This window comes from Prionailurus viverrinus, chromosome D4, assembly GCF_022837055.1.
Source record: "Prionailurus viverrinus isolate Anna chromosome D4, UM_Priviv_1.0, whole genome shotgun sequence".
In the NCBI taxonomy this organism is placed as follows: Eukaryota; Metazoa; Chordata; class Mammalia; order Carnivora; family Felidae; genus Prionailurus; species Prionailurus viverrinus.
In genome coordinates, this window is record NC_062573.1 from 23,436,781 (window position 1) to 23,450,082 (window position 13,302).

Sequence of the window (13,302 nt, forward strand, 5' to 3'; positions counted from 1 at the left end):
ATAAACCAAGCCTAAAAAGAGGTCTAGAGATGGCACAAGAAAGGAGTTGTGAATTTTATATAAAAAGTCTGAGTAAATATCTTCCTGTTTTGTATTTGGCAACAACGAAAGAAGGAAAAAAATCAGCATCAAAAACAAAGCTTGCCAGGCAGGCAAAGGAACAGATCCTTTTGCCAGCAAAAGGAACAGATCCACAGCTATAAAAATTCCTCATGTCAGGGGCTAGGGTTTTACTCAATATACTAGAATGTGCCTAAACAGAATTGACGTAATAGTGCTATACTTTATTCATGTAATGTGGGATTGTCCATTTTATTTTAAAATTTTGATTAAAATATTAAATCAGTTGTTAGTTACTTTGTGTGGAAATTCTGAACACCTTTTGTAAAAAAAATAATAACTGTTTTTGGGGCACCTGCATGGCTCAGGTTGTTAAGTGTCTGATTCTTGATTTCAGCTCAGGTCATTATCTCAGATCTCAAAGATCTCAGATCTCAGGTCCTGAGATCAAGCCCTGTGCCTGGCTCTGCACTGGGGGTGGAGGCTGCCTAAGACTCTATTTTCCCCTCTGCCCCTCCCAAGCTCATATGTGGGCATTCTCTCTCTCTCAAAAAAAAAATAAGTAAGAATAATAATAACTGTTTGGAAAACTTCTGTTGATATTTGTCTAGTTGCCCTATTGCTAAATGTTTATCCCTAGAATATCCAAGATCTTGTTTTTATGATTGTGTTTACATTGGTAAAAGGTAGATGGACAAAAAAGTATAATTTTCATTTTAATTTGTGAGGTTATTATCATCACTTATAATAATCATTATAATCAGGTTCTTTATAATCAGGTTCCTCAAAACAGGCTGGCTTAAGTTTTCAACAAATTTTGTAGTCATGTCTGATGAGATTATACACAGGATATCTTAAAAGTATCACTGCAGTTTCTTTGCTTTAAAAATTTCAAAAATACAAATTTACAAGTATATTTTTAAGGTTATTAAATTTATTTTATACTTATTTATTTCCAGTGTTGAGTAATGATTTTTAAATGAACAGACTTTATTATTTTGAGCAGTTTTAAGTTTACAGGAAAATTGAGCAGAAAGTACAAAGTTCCATTTACCATTTACCACTTTCCCCTAGTTTCCCCTGTTGTTAACATTATTATATTAATGTTATACTCTTGTTACAATTGGTGAGATAATCTTTTGAATTACTGGTTTATAGTTACATTAGGATTATTCTTTTGTGTTGTGTATTCAGTGGGTTTTGACAAATGTTTAATGACATGTATCCATTATTACCAACATACAGAAAATTTTTACTGCACTAAAAATACCCTGTGAATTCCACCTATTCATTTCTCCTTCCCTCCCCACACACCCTGACAACCAGTGATATTTTCATTGTCTCCAGAGTTTTCCTTTTCCAAATATCATATAGTTGAAATCCTAAAGTATAGTGCCTTTTCAGAATTTTTTTTCCATTCAATAATATGCAATTAAGATTCTTCAATGTCTTCTCTGGTCCTGATAGCTCATTTCTTTTTATTGCTGAATAATATTCCATTATGTAGAATACCACAATTTGCTAATCCATTTACTTATTTAAGTTTTTATTTAAATTCCAGTTAGTCAGGTGTGCACCTGACACTTCCATACAGTACCCAGAGTGTGATTCGACATTTCCATACAGTACCCAGAGCTCATCACAAGTGCACTCCTTAATCCCCATCACCTATTTAACCCACATCCCTACCCTGATAACCATCAGTATATTCTCTATAGTTGTGTCTGGTTTTGTTGTTGTTCTTGTTTTGCTTCTTTCTCTCTTGTTTTTCCTTTGCTAACTTATTTTGTTTCTTAAAGTCCACATATGAGTGAAATCATATGATATTAATCTTTCTCTGACTTATTCCACTTAGCATACTACTCTCTGGCTCCATCCATGTCATCGCAAATGGCAAGATTTCATTCTTTTTTGTGACTGTAATATTCTAGTATGTATGTTTGTATGTGTGTGTACACACACACACACACATAACTTTTACTTATTGAAGAACATTTTGGTCACTTCCAAGTCTGGGAAATTATATATAAAACCACTATAAACATTTGTGTGCAGGGTTTTGTGCAAACATAAGCTTTCAGCTCATTTGGGTAAATACACCCAAGGAGCATGATTATTGGCTCCTATGGTAAGAGAATGTTCCGTTTTGTAACAAACGACCGAACTTCCTTCCCAAGTGGCTCTACCATTCTCAATTCAATGAATGAGAATTCTGGTTTCTCCATATCTTTTCTGGCATTTAGTGTTGCCAGTGTTTTGGATCCTTGCTATTTCACTTGATGTTACTGCTGTCTCATTGTTTTAGTCTGTGTTTGCCTAATGGCATATAGTATTGGCCATCTTTTCTCATGCTACTTTGGAGAATTGTGTTTTTAGATCTGTTGCCCATTTGTTGATTGCATTGTTTACTTTTTATTGATGACTTTAAGAGTTTGTATATTTTGGATAATAGTTGTTTGTTACACATAGCTTTTGAAAATATATTCCCTTAGTCTGTGACTTATCTGTTCATTCTATTAACAGTATTTTTGTCAGATCAGACGTTTTTAATTATAATGAAGTCCAGTTTATCATTTTTTTCATATAACTTACTTTTGCCATTTTACTTAAGAAGTCATAGACAAACCCAAGGTCACCAAGATTTTTTTCTTGAGTTATCTTTGAGTTTTCTTAGAAAGAAAAATGAATTTTAATTGTAATACACAGGAATGTATTGCAGATTGAAAAAATGAATCAGGGTGAGAAAAGAGAAGTATATGTCAAATTTTAAGATCCAGATCAATGTCATAAGTGGATTTTGACAAGAGGAATCCACTCCATACTTGTATCACTAACCTCACAATTCTAATCTCTTAGGGTGAAAATATCTGTCTGGACAAACTTAGATGACATTTATATTGTTCCACTAATAAATACCATTTTATCTTGATGGATAATTTCAAAATTGGAGTAAAAAATGGGTAAGAGTCAATTCCCTAACAGCTAAGTCAGAAAAAAGATATGGGAAACCAGAGTATTTAACACAAAGGAAAAATCACAACCCCCCCCCAAAATAGTAGTGTTTTAGCTTATAATAACATAACAGATAGTTCTTCAGAGACATTTTTGTTCTTACTTTCCATTCACTACCTTGGAAGATCTAAGATATATATTCCCTTTTTATTTTTTTTCTTCATGTATGTCATTTGTGGAATTTGGACAAGCAATCCAAAAATTTATGTTCGGTGATTTTTACAAAATATAACCAAGGACATTTTTGTGGAGTGCCAATATTTATTTATTTGATAAGTTCTTAGGGTAAATAAATCCAGGAATAGAACATAATTATTAAAATTAGTGCCATTTTCCTAATTAAGTATTCTATTCGAAAGCAAGTCCCTAATGACTAGCTATTAAAATGGACTTTCTATCTGTGAGATAGATAAGGGATAAAACTGAATTTGATTCATTGATTTGATGCTGTATGTATGCTCAGTGGGGTTTATGGATTGCTATCATTCATCCATCAAGAATTCTAAAACTGCTGTCTTCATATCAGTCATGGGTGAATATGGTGCTGGCCTGTTTAATTGACTGGAAAACACTTAATGCACCAAGATTAATAGAAATGGAACTTAGACTCTAAATCCTATTTCTCAGTAGTTAATTCAGTTATTATTACTCTGGGAAAAATTTCTAGGTAAAAATTTAGAAACCATAAGAATATCAATTAAAAATAGATGCTTCCCTCAGAAACAAATAAAAAAAGAAGCATCCTTTAAGTATAGCCAAACCATGCTAGAAAATTAATTTCCCTTTAATGCTACATGTTATGTTCAGTTACCGTGTCTTTTTATATAATGAAAGTCCCTTGAACTACTGTATTCCATTGTCAAATATTGTATACCTTTGGGAATTTTTTCCACTTCTTCATCATTTGATGAACAAATGGATGACATTCATTCCTTTAATGCATTTTTATTTACACTTAAAATGTTCCAAGTACCCTTTTAGGTATGAAAGTTACAAAGATAAATAAACATAATTCTTTCTATCAATAAGCATTCTTCTGGAAAAGAGAAGACATATAAGATTATGGAAATGTGAAATTTCCAAATAACAGTCTAGACATATGATCAAATCAAACAAAAATGGTGTGAATCTTCGTCTTTACTGAAACTGGGGAATGGCCTCAAACCAACATAAACATTAAGGTAATTCTAGTAGTAAACCAGAAGATAGAAAAAGCTTGAAATAAATAATGGAGGGATGACTCACAATTCTGATTCCCAAGAAATTGGCAGGTAAATCTTCCTCCTATCCTATAAATTACATAGGCCAAAAAATGTATCTCATTTATTATTAGTATCTTTCCTCTGGCAGTTCATTTAAACCTGTAGGGGCAAGTCTTTCCTTGCCTTTTCCTAGTTTCTAGTGGTTTGCCTGCAACCTTCGGCATTTATTCCTCAGGTGCAACATCTCAGTCTTTGCCTCCATTGTCTCCTGGCATTATCCCTGCCTGTGTCTGTTTCACGTAGTGTTTCCCTCTAAGAATGCCAATCATAATGAATTAGGGACCACCCTAATGACTTCGTCTTAACTTGATTACATCTGCAAACAGTATGTCCAGGAGGTCACTTTCACAGATACAAGAGTTAAGACATCAACACATATTTCTGAAAAACACAATTCAACCCAAAACAGTGAGTTCTCATCTTTATTACAGACTTTTTCTGGAAGTGGCCTTTCCCTAACAATAGATAAGAGTGAATCTGTCATTTGAAGTTGAGACTACTGTGTATACCATTACATGCCCTCCTCAACAGAAAAGAATCATAACACTTATTTTAAGAAAATGGACAACAAATTTTTTTTAAAACATAAAAGAAGGTACAAATTAATAATGGTGATGGCAGACAGAGAAATATAATAAAAGAAAAGAAAAATATTGGAAAGGATAAATTAATGAAAATCTGGTTTGTGTGCTTAATTTAAAAAATAGAGGAAAGCATTAAGGTTAGTATTGAAAATGGATTTATCCACAGACATAACAAAATAATAGATTTTTAAGAGAATATTATCTGTAAACTTTAAGATTTTTTTTAAGATTTTTTTTTAATGTTTATTTTTGAGAGAAAGAGTGAGAGAGCGTGAGTTGGTGAGGAGCAGGGAGACACAGAATCCGAAGTGGGTTCCAGGCTTCGAACTGTCAGCATAGGGCCTGACACGGGGCTTGAACTCATGAGCTGTGAGATCATGACCTGAGCCGAAGTCAGATACTTAACCAACTTAACCACCCAGGTGCCCCAAGATATTTTTTAATCTGAAGGAAATAGATTTCTTCATGTTAAGTAAACTACCAATATTGATAAAAGAAGGACAAAGGACTTGATAAATTATCATAGAAGAAATTGTGAAAATCATTGGAAGTTTATTCTCTCTTTTTTTAAGGTTTATTTATTTATTTTTGAGAGAGAGAGAGAGAGAGTGTGTGTGTGTGAGAGAGAGAGAGAGAGAGAGAGAGAGAGAGAGAGAGAGAGAGAGAAGAGAAGAGAACAAGCAGGAGGGGCCAGAGAGAGAGGAAGAGAGACAATCCCAAAGCAGGCTCCCCTCCTCATTGTCAGCATGGAGCCTGATTTGGGACTGAAACTCACAAACCATGAGATCATGACCTAAGCTGAAACCAAAAGTCAAATGCTTAACCGATTAAGCCACCCAGGCACCCCTGGAAATTTATTCTTAAAAAGCACCCTGACTACATGATTTTAAATAGGTTCCACCTAACTGTTAAATAGTAGTTAAATCCAGTATAATTGAAAATACTCGAGACTATAAAAAACATGAAATCTATTTAATTTATTAACCAGGATATGTTTAAAATAATGTAATAATGTAAATCAGTAAAATAAAACCACTACTTATGATTATGGATACAAAATAAAATAAAAGGAAATGGAATTATTCAATTTATCAATAGATTGTCAGGATTTATTCCAAGGCCTAAAGGGCAAATTAACATTAAGAAATGTAATGTGTTAATAAATAATACAAAGAAAAAAGAATTGTCTTTTTTTTTCTTTCCAAGTTTTTGTTTAAATTCCAGCTAGTTAACATGCTGTTTTATATTCTTTTTAAGTATAAAATTTAGTGATTCATCACTTGCATGCAACACCCAGTGTTCATCCCAAGTGTACTCCTTAAGCCCCATCACCTATTTAACCCTTCCCCCCACGAACTTCCCCTCCTGTAACCAGCAGTTTGTTCTCTCTAGTTAGGAGACTGTTTCTTGGTTTTCTTCTTTCTCCCCTCTATGTTCATTTGTTTTGTTTCTTAAAGTCCACATATGAGTGAAATCATATGGTATTTATCTTTCTCTGACTGACTTATTTCACTTAGCATAACGCTCTCTAGCTCCATCTAAGTCATTGCAAATGGCAAGATTTCCTTCTTTTTATGGTTGAGTAATATTCCATTATATATATGTATGTGTGTATATACACATACATGCACACACACTACTTCTTCGTTATCCATTCATCAATCAATGGACATTTGGGCTCTTTCCATAATTTGGCTGTTTTTGATAATGCTGCTATAAACATCAAGTTGCATATATCCCTTTGAATTAGTATTTTTGTATTCTTTGGATAAATATCTAGTAGTGCAGTTGCTGGATCATAGGGTAGTTCTATTTTTAACCTTTTGAGGAACTTCCATACTGCTTTCGACAGTGGCTGTACCAGGTTGCATTTCCACCAACAGTGTAAGAATGTTCTTCTTTGTCCACAACCTCACCAATACCTGTAATTTCCTGTAAAAATGTGGTCTTATCAAAGATGCTATAGAAAAGTTGATAATATTCAGCCAAGGTCACTCATTAAAAATCCAAACAAATTTTGACATTTGAATGCTTCACAATAATTTCTCCACAGTGATAGCTGCTTAGAGTACTACTGCAGGCACTCAGCTTTGCATTTTGTTGTGCTAGATATATGCTCACTTTTCACTGAGGCATGAGTAGAATCAAGATCTATTCTTCACTATGATTGTTAGTATAGACTTAGATTGATGGGAATGACACTAGATTAGTAAGATTTCCTTAATCTCTGATGTAAACTGACTAGTGTAAAAACATTTATCAGGTTCACCTCTAGAATTTGATAGATTTGGTAATAATGATAATGGAGTTTTCATGGGTATATTCTGTGAATATATTATTATATATTCCATGGATATTTTTTTCCATATTTTTATAAAATTAGTGGGGCAAGATTAGCCCTTAGACTTGGAGTTTGAGACGAAACAGTGGAGCAATTGGCCTTTTTTTTTTCTTTTTTTTAGAGAGAGAGACAAAGAGTACATGAGCAGGGGAAAGAGGAAAAAGGGGAGAGCTAGAGAGAGAGAGCAAGAGATGAAGAGAGATGATCATCATGGAGCCTAGTGCAGGGCCTAATCCCATTACCCCAGGATCATGACCTGAGCCAAAATCAAGAGTCAGATGCTCAACTGACTAAGCCACCCAGGCACCACAGCAATTGGCTCTTTGGTGGCAAAATTATCTCAGAATTTTTATCTGCATCTTAATTTTATTGTGCACACCAAAATTATTCTTTGGCATGGATTAAAGAATAATTGATATTCAGGGATATCAAGAAAAAATGCTGATTTAGATATTCCCCCATTTGAGTGAGGTACCAAGTGTTGCAGCGAAGACAAAGGCAGATTTTTGCTGAATTCTGATGTCAAAACCAACGTTTGGGCATTCCTATACTGAAAACTCAGGCTTATGTTCATGTTTCATTTTATTGTGTCTGTGTAAATGTGGTGGAAAACACATCCTCAGTCGTGTGATAAACACTTGTACTGATTTTCAACTTAAAGCTCATTTCTATTGAAAGGTAAGCTTTGCTTTTCATGAAGACTTCTTTCATCTTCAGAGAGTTAATCACCCACAACTAATTATTTAATACTAACATTGTTCTTAGGTCTGTTTTTACATATAATACTCTGCATGGTAATACTTCATGTATATATTTATCTTTCTTTTCAGACTGTGAGTTCATTAAGATAAAAACAAATGGACTGCATGAGTTCAATACATTATGAGGAAAACCATACGTTAATAAGATTTGAATCAAAGTGGTCTGGTCAATTCATGTTATACAGAGGCATTTCAAATAGTGGACAGACTCCTGTAGCAGGAACAAAACAAAATATGCCACGAGATCATGAGATTTGTAAATAAAATATGAAAATTCTCTAACATGACAGAACAATGGAAAAGGACAGAAAATTCTATTTTGTAACTTTAAGGAAACAAAATACTTAATCATTTGTCATAGGTGAAATGAATTCTTAACTCAATCTACCTTGCAATTTTCTGACAGAAAGGAGTGCTGGCCATCATATCATCTAGGAATTCCCCCATGTGCTTTAGTCTGTCAGCTGAAAAAGATTCAATTGATTATGACAGATGGGCATGAAGTCTGTCACAGTTCTGATGGATCAAGGAGGGAGAAGCTTGATAAATGCTGAGAGACAGATTATGTCTTGATTATTTTCACAGAGTCAATCATCTGTGTACTGTGTACTTATTATAATCTAAGAAAATTATTATTGCCCACTAATTGGCATACATTGTACTTCATTTTTTGACTTAAAATGTCAATGATAATTTTATGCCCGAAATGATTACCTGTAGCAACAGAGAAACACACCTAACAAAATCGTCAACTTTATAGTCTTCACTTTTAAAACCTATTGATATTCCAAGATTTATCTCTACCATATGAAATAAATAATTAGGTATATCTTAAATATGGAAATATGAAAAATATATGACTAGATTATGACCATGTCCAGTCAACATTCTCTTAATATTTTATGCTAACCTAATAGCACAATTATTATTTCCATAAAACTCTCATTTAAAAAAAAAACACTTGGAAATCTTACTTATATAATCTTCCTGATTTGTAAGTTAACTTTTTGAGCTCCAATGCTTAAATTATACATGGATAAGTCAGATAAGAGAAAATGCAATTTTTATTTATATTTTTTTCCAATGTATACAATATATCAGGCTGGTATTCTTCAGGCAAGCAAAACAGGAAGGAGCTTGACATGAGAGGAAGTCTTATTTTTATACACTTCAGTTTTAATTATTATTACAACTTGAGAAATGTATTCCTTTCTATAGAATCCCTGTTTTTCAAATGATGTTCTTTTTAGGTTCCTCATCATATCCGATAGTTAAAAGGGGGAATCCTTTTTAAATGTTTTTTTAACTTTGCATGCTATGCCTATCAAGAGTCAATTGCTCTCACATCCCTCCCTTGCCCATCCCTGTTCTGTTTGGCACAGTGGAGGCCCTGATATTAGGTTTCTTTGGCTGCAGTTTCAGCCGGCTTTCAGCTTATTTTGAGTTAATGAGAGGCACTAGTGGGAGATAACAGAGTGATGTTCTTCTGAACATTAAAAATAGAACTACCATATGATCCAGATATTCTGCTCTGGATTTTGGATAAATATCCAAAGGAAACAAAACACTAATTCAAAAAGGTATCTACAACCCCATTTATTGCAGCATTATTTACAATAGCCAAGACATGGAGACAATTTAAGTGTTCACTGATGGATAAGTGGATAAAGAAAACATAGATTAAAAAAATAAAAATGCAAACACACACACTCACACACACATACATGTGCATCTCCCTCATCAACTTTTCCAGCATTGGTTCCAGCTCCCAAGTGACAGGCCATGGTTACAACTTTTGAAGGTTGATCCCAATCTTCCCTTTTTTCTTAGCAGCTTAGGGGTTGTAGTATTCTGCTACTGCTAATCTCTGGGTATCCTTAGTTTCTCCTCTTGTCTTTTTAGCTTTTCCGTCACCTACGTAGCTAGTTCTCTATTAAGCTACCCAGATGGATTCTGAATGACATATACTCCAACTTAAAAAAATTAGTAGCTTCCTTTTGTGTCATGTTGAATATACTTTAAGGGTATACAGTGGCTATGACCCAGTACTGGAATCAATTATGAATGCATGTCATGGATGAGGACATGATATGTAACTATCCACATACCATATAACTGCTTTACTAGCCACTTCTGAATTATACCTTGGTAAGTTGGCCATCACAATATTTCTTATCATTGATAATCTTAGAATTAGTCTTTTTCCCTAAGGACCACATATGTTTTGAAAATAATCTTTATTATAAAACTGTTTAAAACTTAAGGCTTTCATTGCCTTAAGACCACCTATTCTTAAGCTCATAAAATCTGGTTTCCATTTTTTGGCAAGTGTTGGACATGAGATGAGAACCTAAGTGTCCTGTTGCTACGATAACACAAAACAACAAACTTAGTACATTAAAACAGCTCAAATTTATTATCTTATAGCTCTGGAGATCATAAATTTCACTGGACTAAAAATCAAGGTGTCTGAGAAGCTTTATTCTTCCTGGAGGCTCTGAAGAACCATGTATAAATCATATTTTTGAGCTCCTGGAAGTTGCCCCCCTCCTTGTTACTTGTGAGTCACTTCCATTTTCCAAGTCAGCCATTGCATCACTCTCACCTCTGCTCTGTCCTCACTTACCCTTCTCTGATTCTGATCCTCTTGTCTACTTCTTACAGGGGACCTTTTGATTGCATTTAACCAACCTCGACAAATAGAATAATCTCTCAATTTCAAGATCTTTAACTTAATCACAATTGCAAACACTCTTTTACCAGATATAGTGACATATTCACAGGTTTGAGGGATTAGTATTACATGGACATTTTTGAGGGGCCATTATTCTATCCATCACAAATCCACATCTATTTAAATGTGTGTCACATGTTTTCACCATCTATGGAATACAGCCTTCCTATTATAATGTGTTACAGGACTCTGTTAACTCCTATTTGATTGAATGAGGGACATCCATTTAAGGTGTTTGTTTTGGTTTTTTTTTAGTGTTATGAAAATTCAATTTTATTTTAAAGTAGATCAGCACATATTTATACATCATGGATGTACTTTAAGGTAAAAAAATTGCATTGTTAATTTATTTTGAATTGAAATGCCAGAAATAGTCTTTGATAAAATTGTAACCACTGAAAGGTCAAAAAAGAAAAAATGTTAAGAGCTTTGTAGTTTGGATTAACATTAGAATCTCTGTTTTTCCCATTAATAATACAGAAAAAACATGTCTTTTAACTTCTTATCTAAAATACAACAGATTTTTACTGAAACTATTTTATAATTCATTTTCTTCTAAACTTACAAGGTCAGTTATAAGGGATATTATAGTGATCATTAGAACCTTCTTTCTCTGGGAAAAGAACACTTTAGAAAAGCAATCTGGGGCGCCTGGGTGGCGCAGTCGGTTAAGCGTCCGACTTCAGCCAGGTCACGATCTCGCCGTCTCCGTGAGTTCAAGCCCCGCGTCAGGCTCTGGGCTGATGGCTCAGAGCCTGGAGCCTGTTTCCGATTCTGTGTCTCCCTCTCTCTCTGCCCCTCCCCCGTTCATGCTCTGTCTCTCTCTGTCCCAAAAAGAAATAAAAACGTTGAAAAAAAAATTAAAAAAAAAAAAGAAAAGCAGTCTTATCATTCAAAGTTTTTATTTTAAAAAGAAAACCTAAGGTGCATTACTTCAAACCAAATTGTAGATCTAGTGTCAGGTCACATTCATTCCCACTGGTGCAGGTACCTAGTCAAATCTACCAAAAACTGAGTACAAGAAGATAAATCTAGACATTAAATTCTACAATGTGAGCCTTTTATATCTTATTTACACTCTGTCTGATGCCTAATACAAAGAATATTAATAGAGTCAATGTAATTCTAGGTGTTTTAATAAGCATCAATGGCTAAAAACGTTAAATGGAGATTTTTCTGTCGTTGTAGTATAATCTGGGCTTTAATTGTTCGTTTAAATGCTCCTTGCAGGTTATTTGATAATACAGTTATGTGTTTGCTTTACCTGATATATTTGAATTAAGCCCAGGTTGCTAAGCCTAGCTCTTTTTAAAAGGCAGAATACAATGTTTATTTGTTATTCACCTTACATTATACCTTAACAATAATTTTTAACTTACTGAAGTTATTAGCATGCTCACTGCATATGTTGTTGCCATGAAAGCTACTTTCTGAAGCACATGAGGTCTTTGTACTGTACCACCAATATTGAAAATGTGTGTATTGACGGTAGGCTGGGGAAATAAAAGGGCCACACTTATAGTGTTAAAAGTTATCAACGTGTACTTTTATAGTGGGTAAAGGTTTTTGAGAACGATCTTCTTTTCTAGAATACTTCAAAAATAAGAGTGGTAAGTGTTTTTAAATAATTAAAGGGTACTTCAAAATGGGCAAGTGGATACTAGGGAATATTGAGAAAGAGGATTTATTTGGTTCATGCTAACAATTACACGGAAAAAAGATATCAGTAACAGATTTCTCATGAGAACATGAAGCCTGGGGCTGCTTGATATTCACACTAATTTGGGCAAATAAATTATGGCTGATAAAATTTATTCCCTGAGAATATATTTGCAACCACCTCTGGCAACCACTAGTTTGTTCTCTGTATTTAAGAGTCTGTTTTCTTGTCCATCTCTTTTTTTTTTTCTTTTTTCATTTATTTTGTTTCTTAAATTCCACATATGAGTAAAATCATGTGATACTTGTCTTTCTCTGACTGACTTATTTCACTTAGCTTATGCCTTTTAGACCCATCATGTTGTTAAAAATGACAAGATTTCGTAGTTTTTATGGCTGAGTAATATTCTCTGGTATGTATTTATGTATGTATGTGTATATATGTATGTATGTGTATATATGTATGTATGTGTATATATGTATGTATATGTATATATGTATGTATGTGTATTATGGATGTATGTGTACTCACTAGTGTGAATAGTATATATACACATACATACATAAATACATACTATGTGTATATATATATACACACACACATATATATATATATACCATGTGTATATATATATACACATATACATGTATATGTGTGTGTGTGTATATACATACATACATACATACATAAATACGTACTATGTGTATATATACACATATATAGATCACATCTTCTTTATCCATTCATCTATTGATAAACATGGGCTGCTTCCATAATTTGACTGTTGTAAGTAATGCTGCAGTAAACATAGGGGTGCATATATCTTTTCAAATTAGTGTTTTCATTTTTTTTGGTTAAATACCCAGGAATGGTATTACTGCATCATAT

At 33.5% G+C, this 13,302-nt stretch overlaps 1 pseudogene; it reads right to left on the bottom strand.

The window, feature by feature from the left end:
• The window catches only part of LOC125150518 (60S acidic ribosomal protein P1-like), a 37,463-nt pseudogene extending 27,659 nt beyond the window's left edge, over positions 1-9,804 (bottom strand).
• Positions 9,805-13,302: the final 3,498 nt, after the last annotated feature.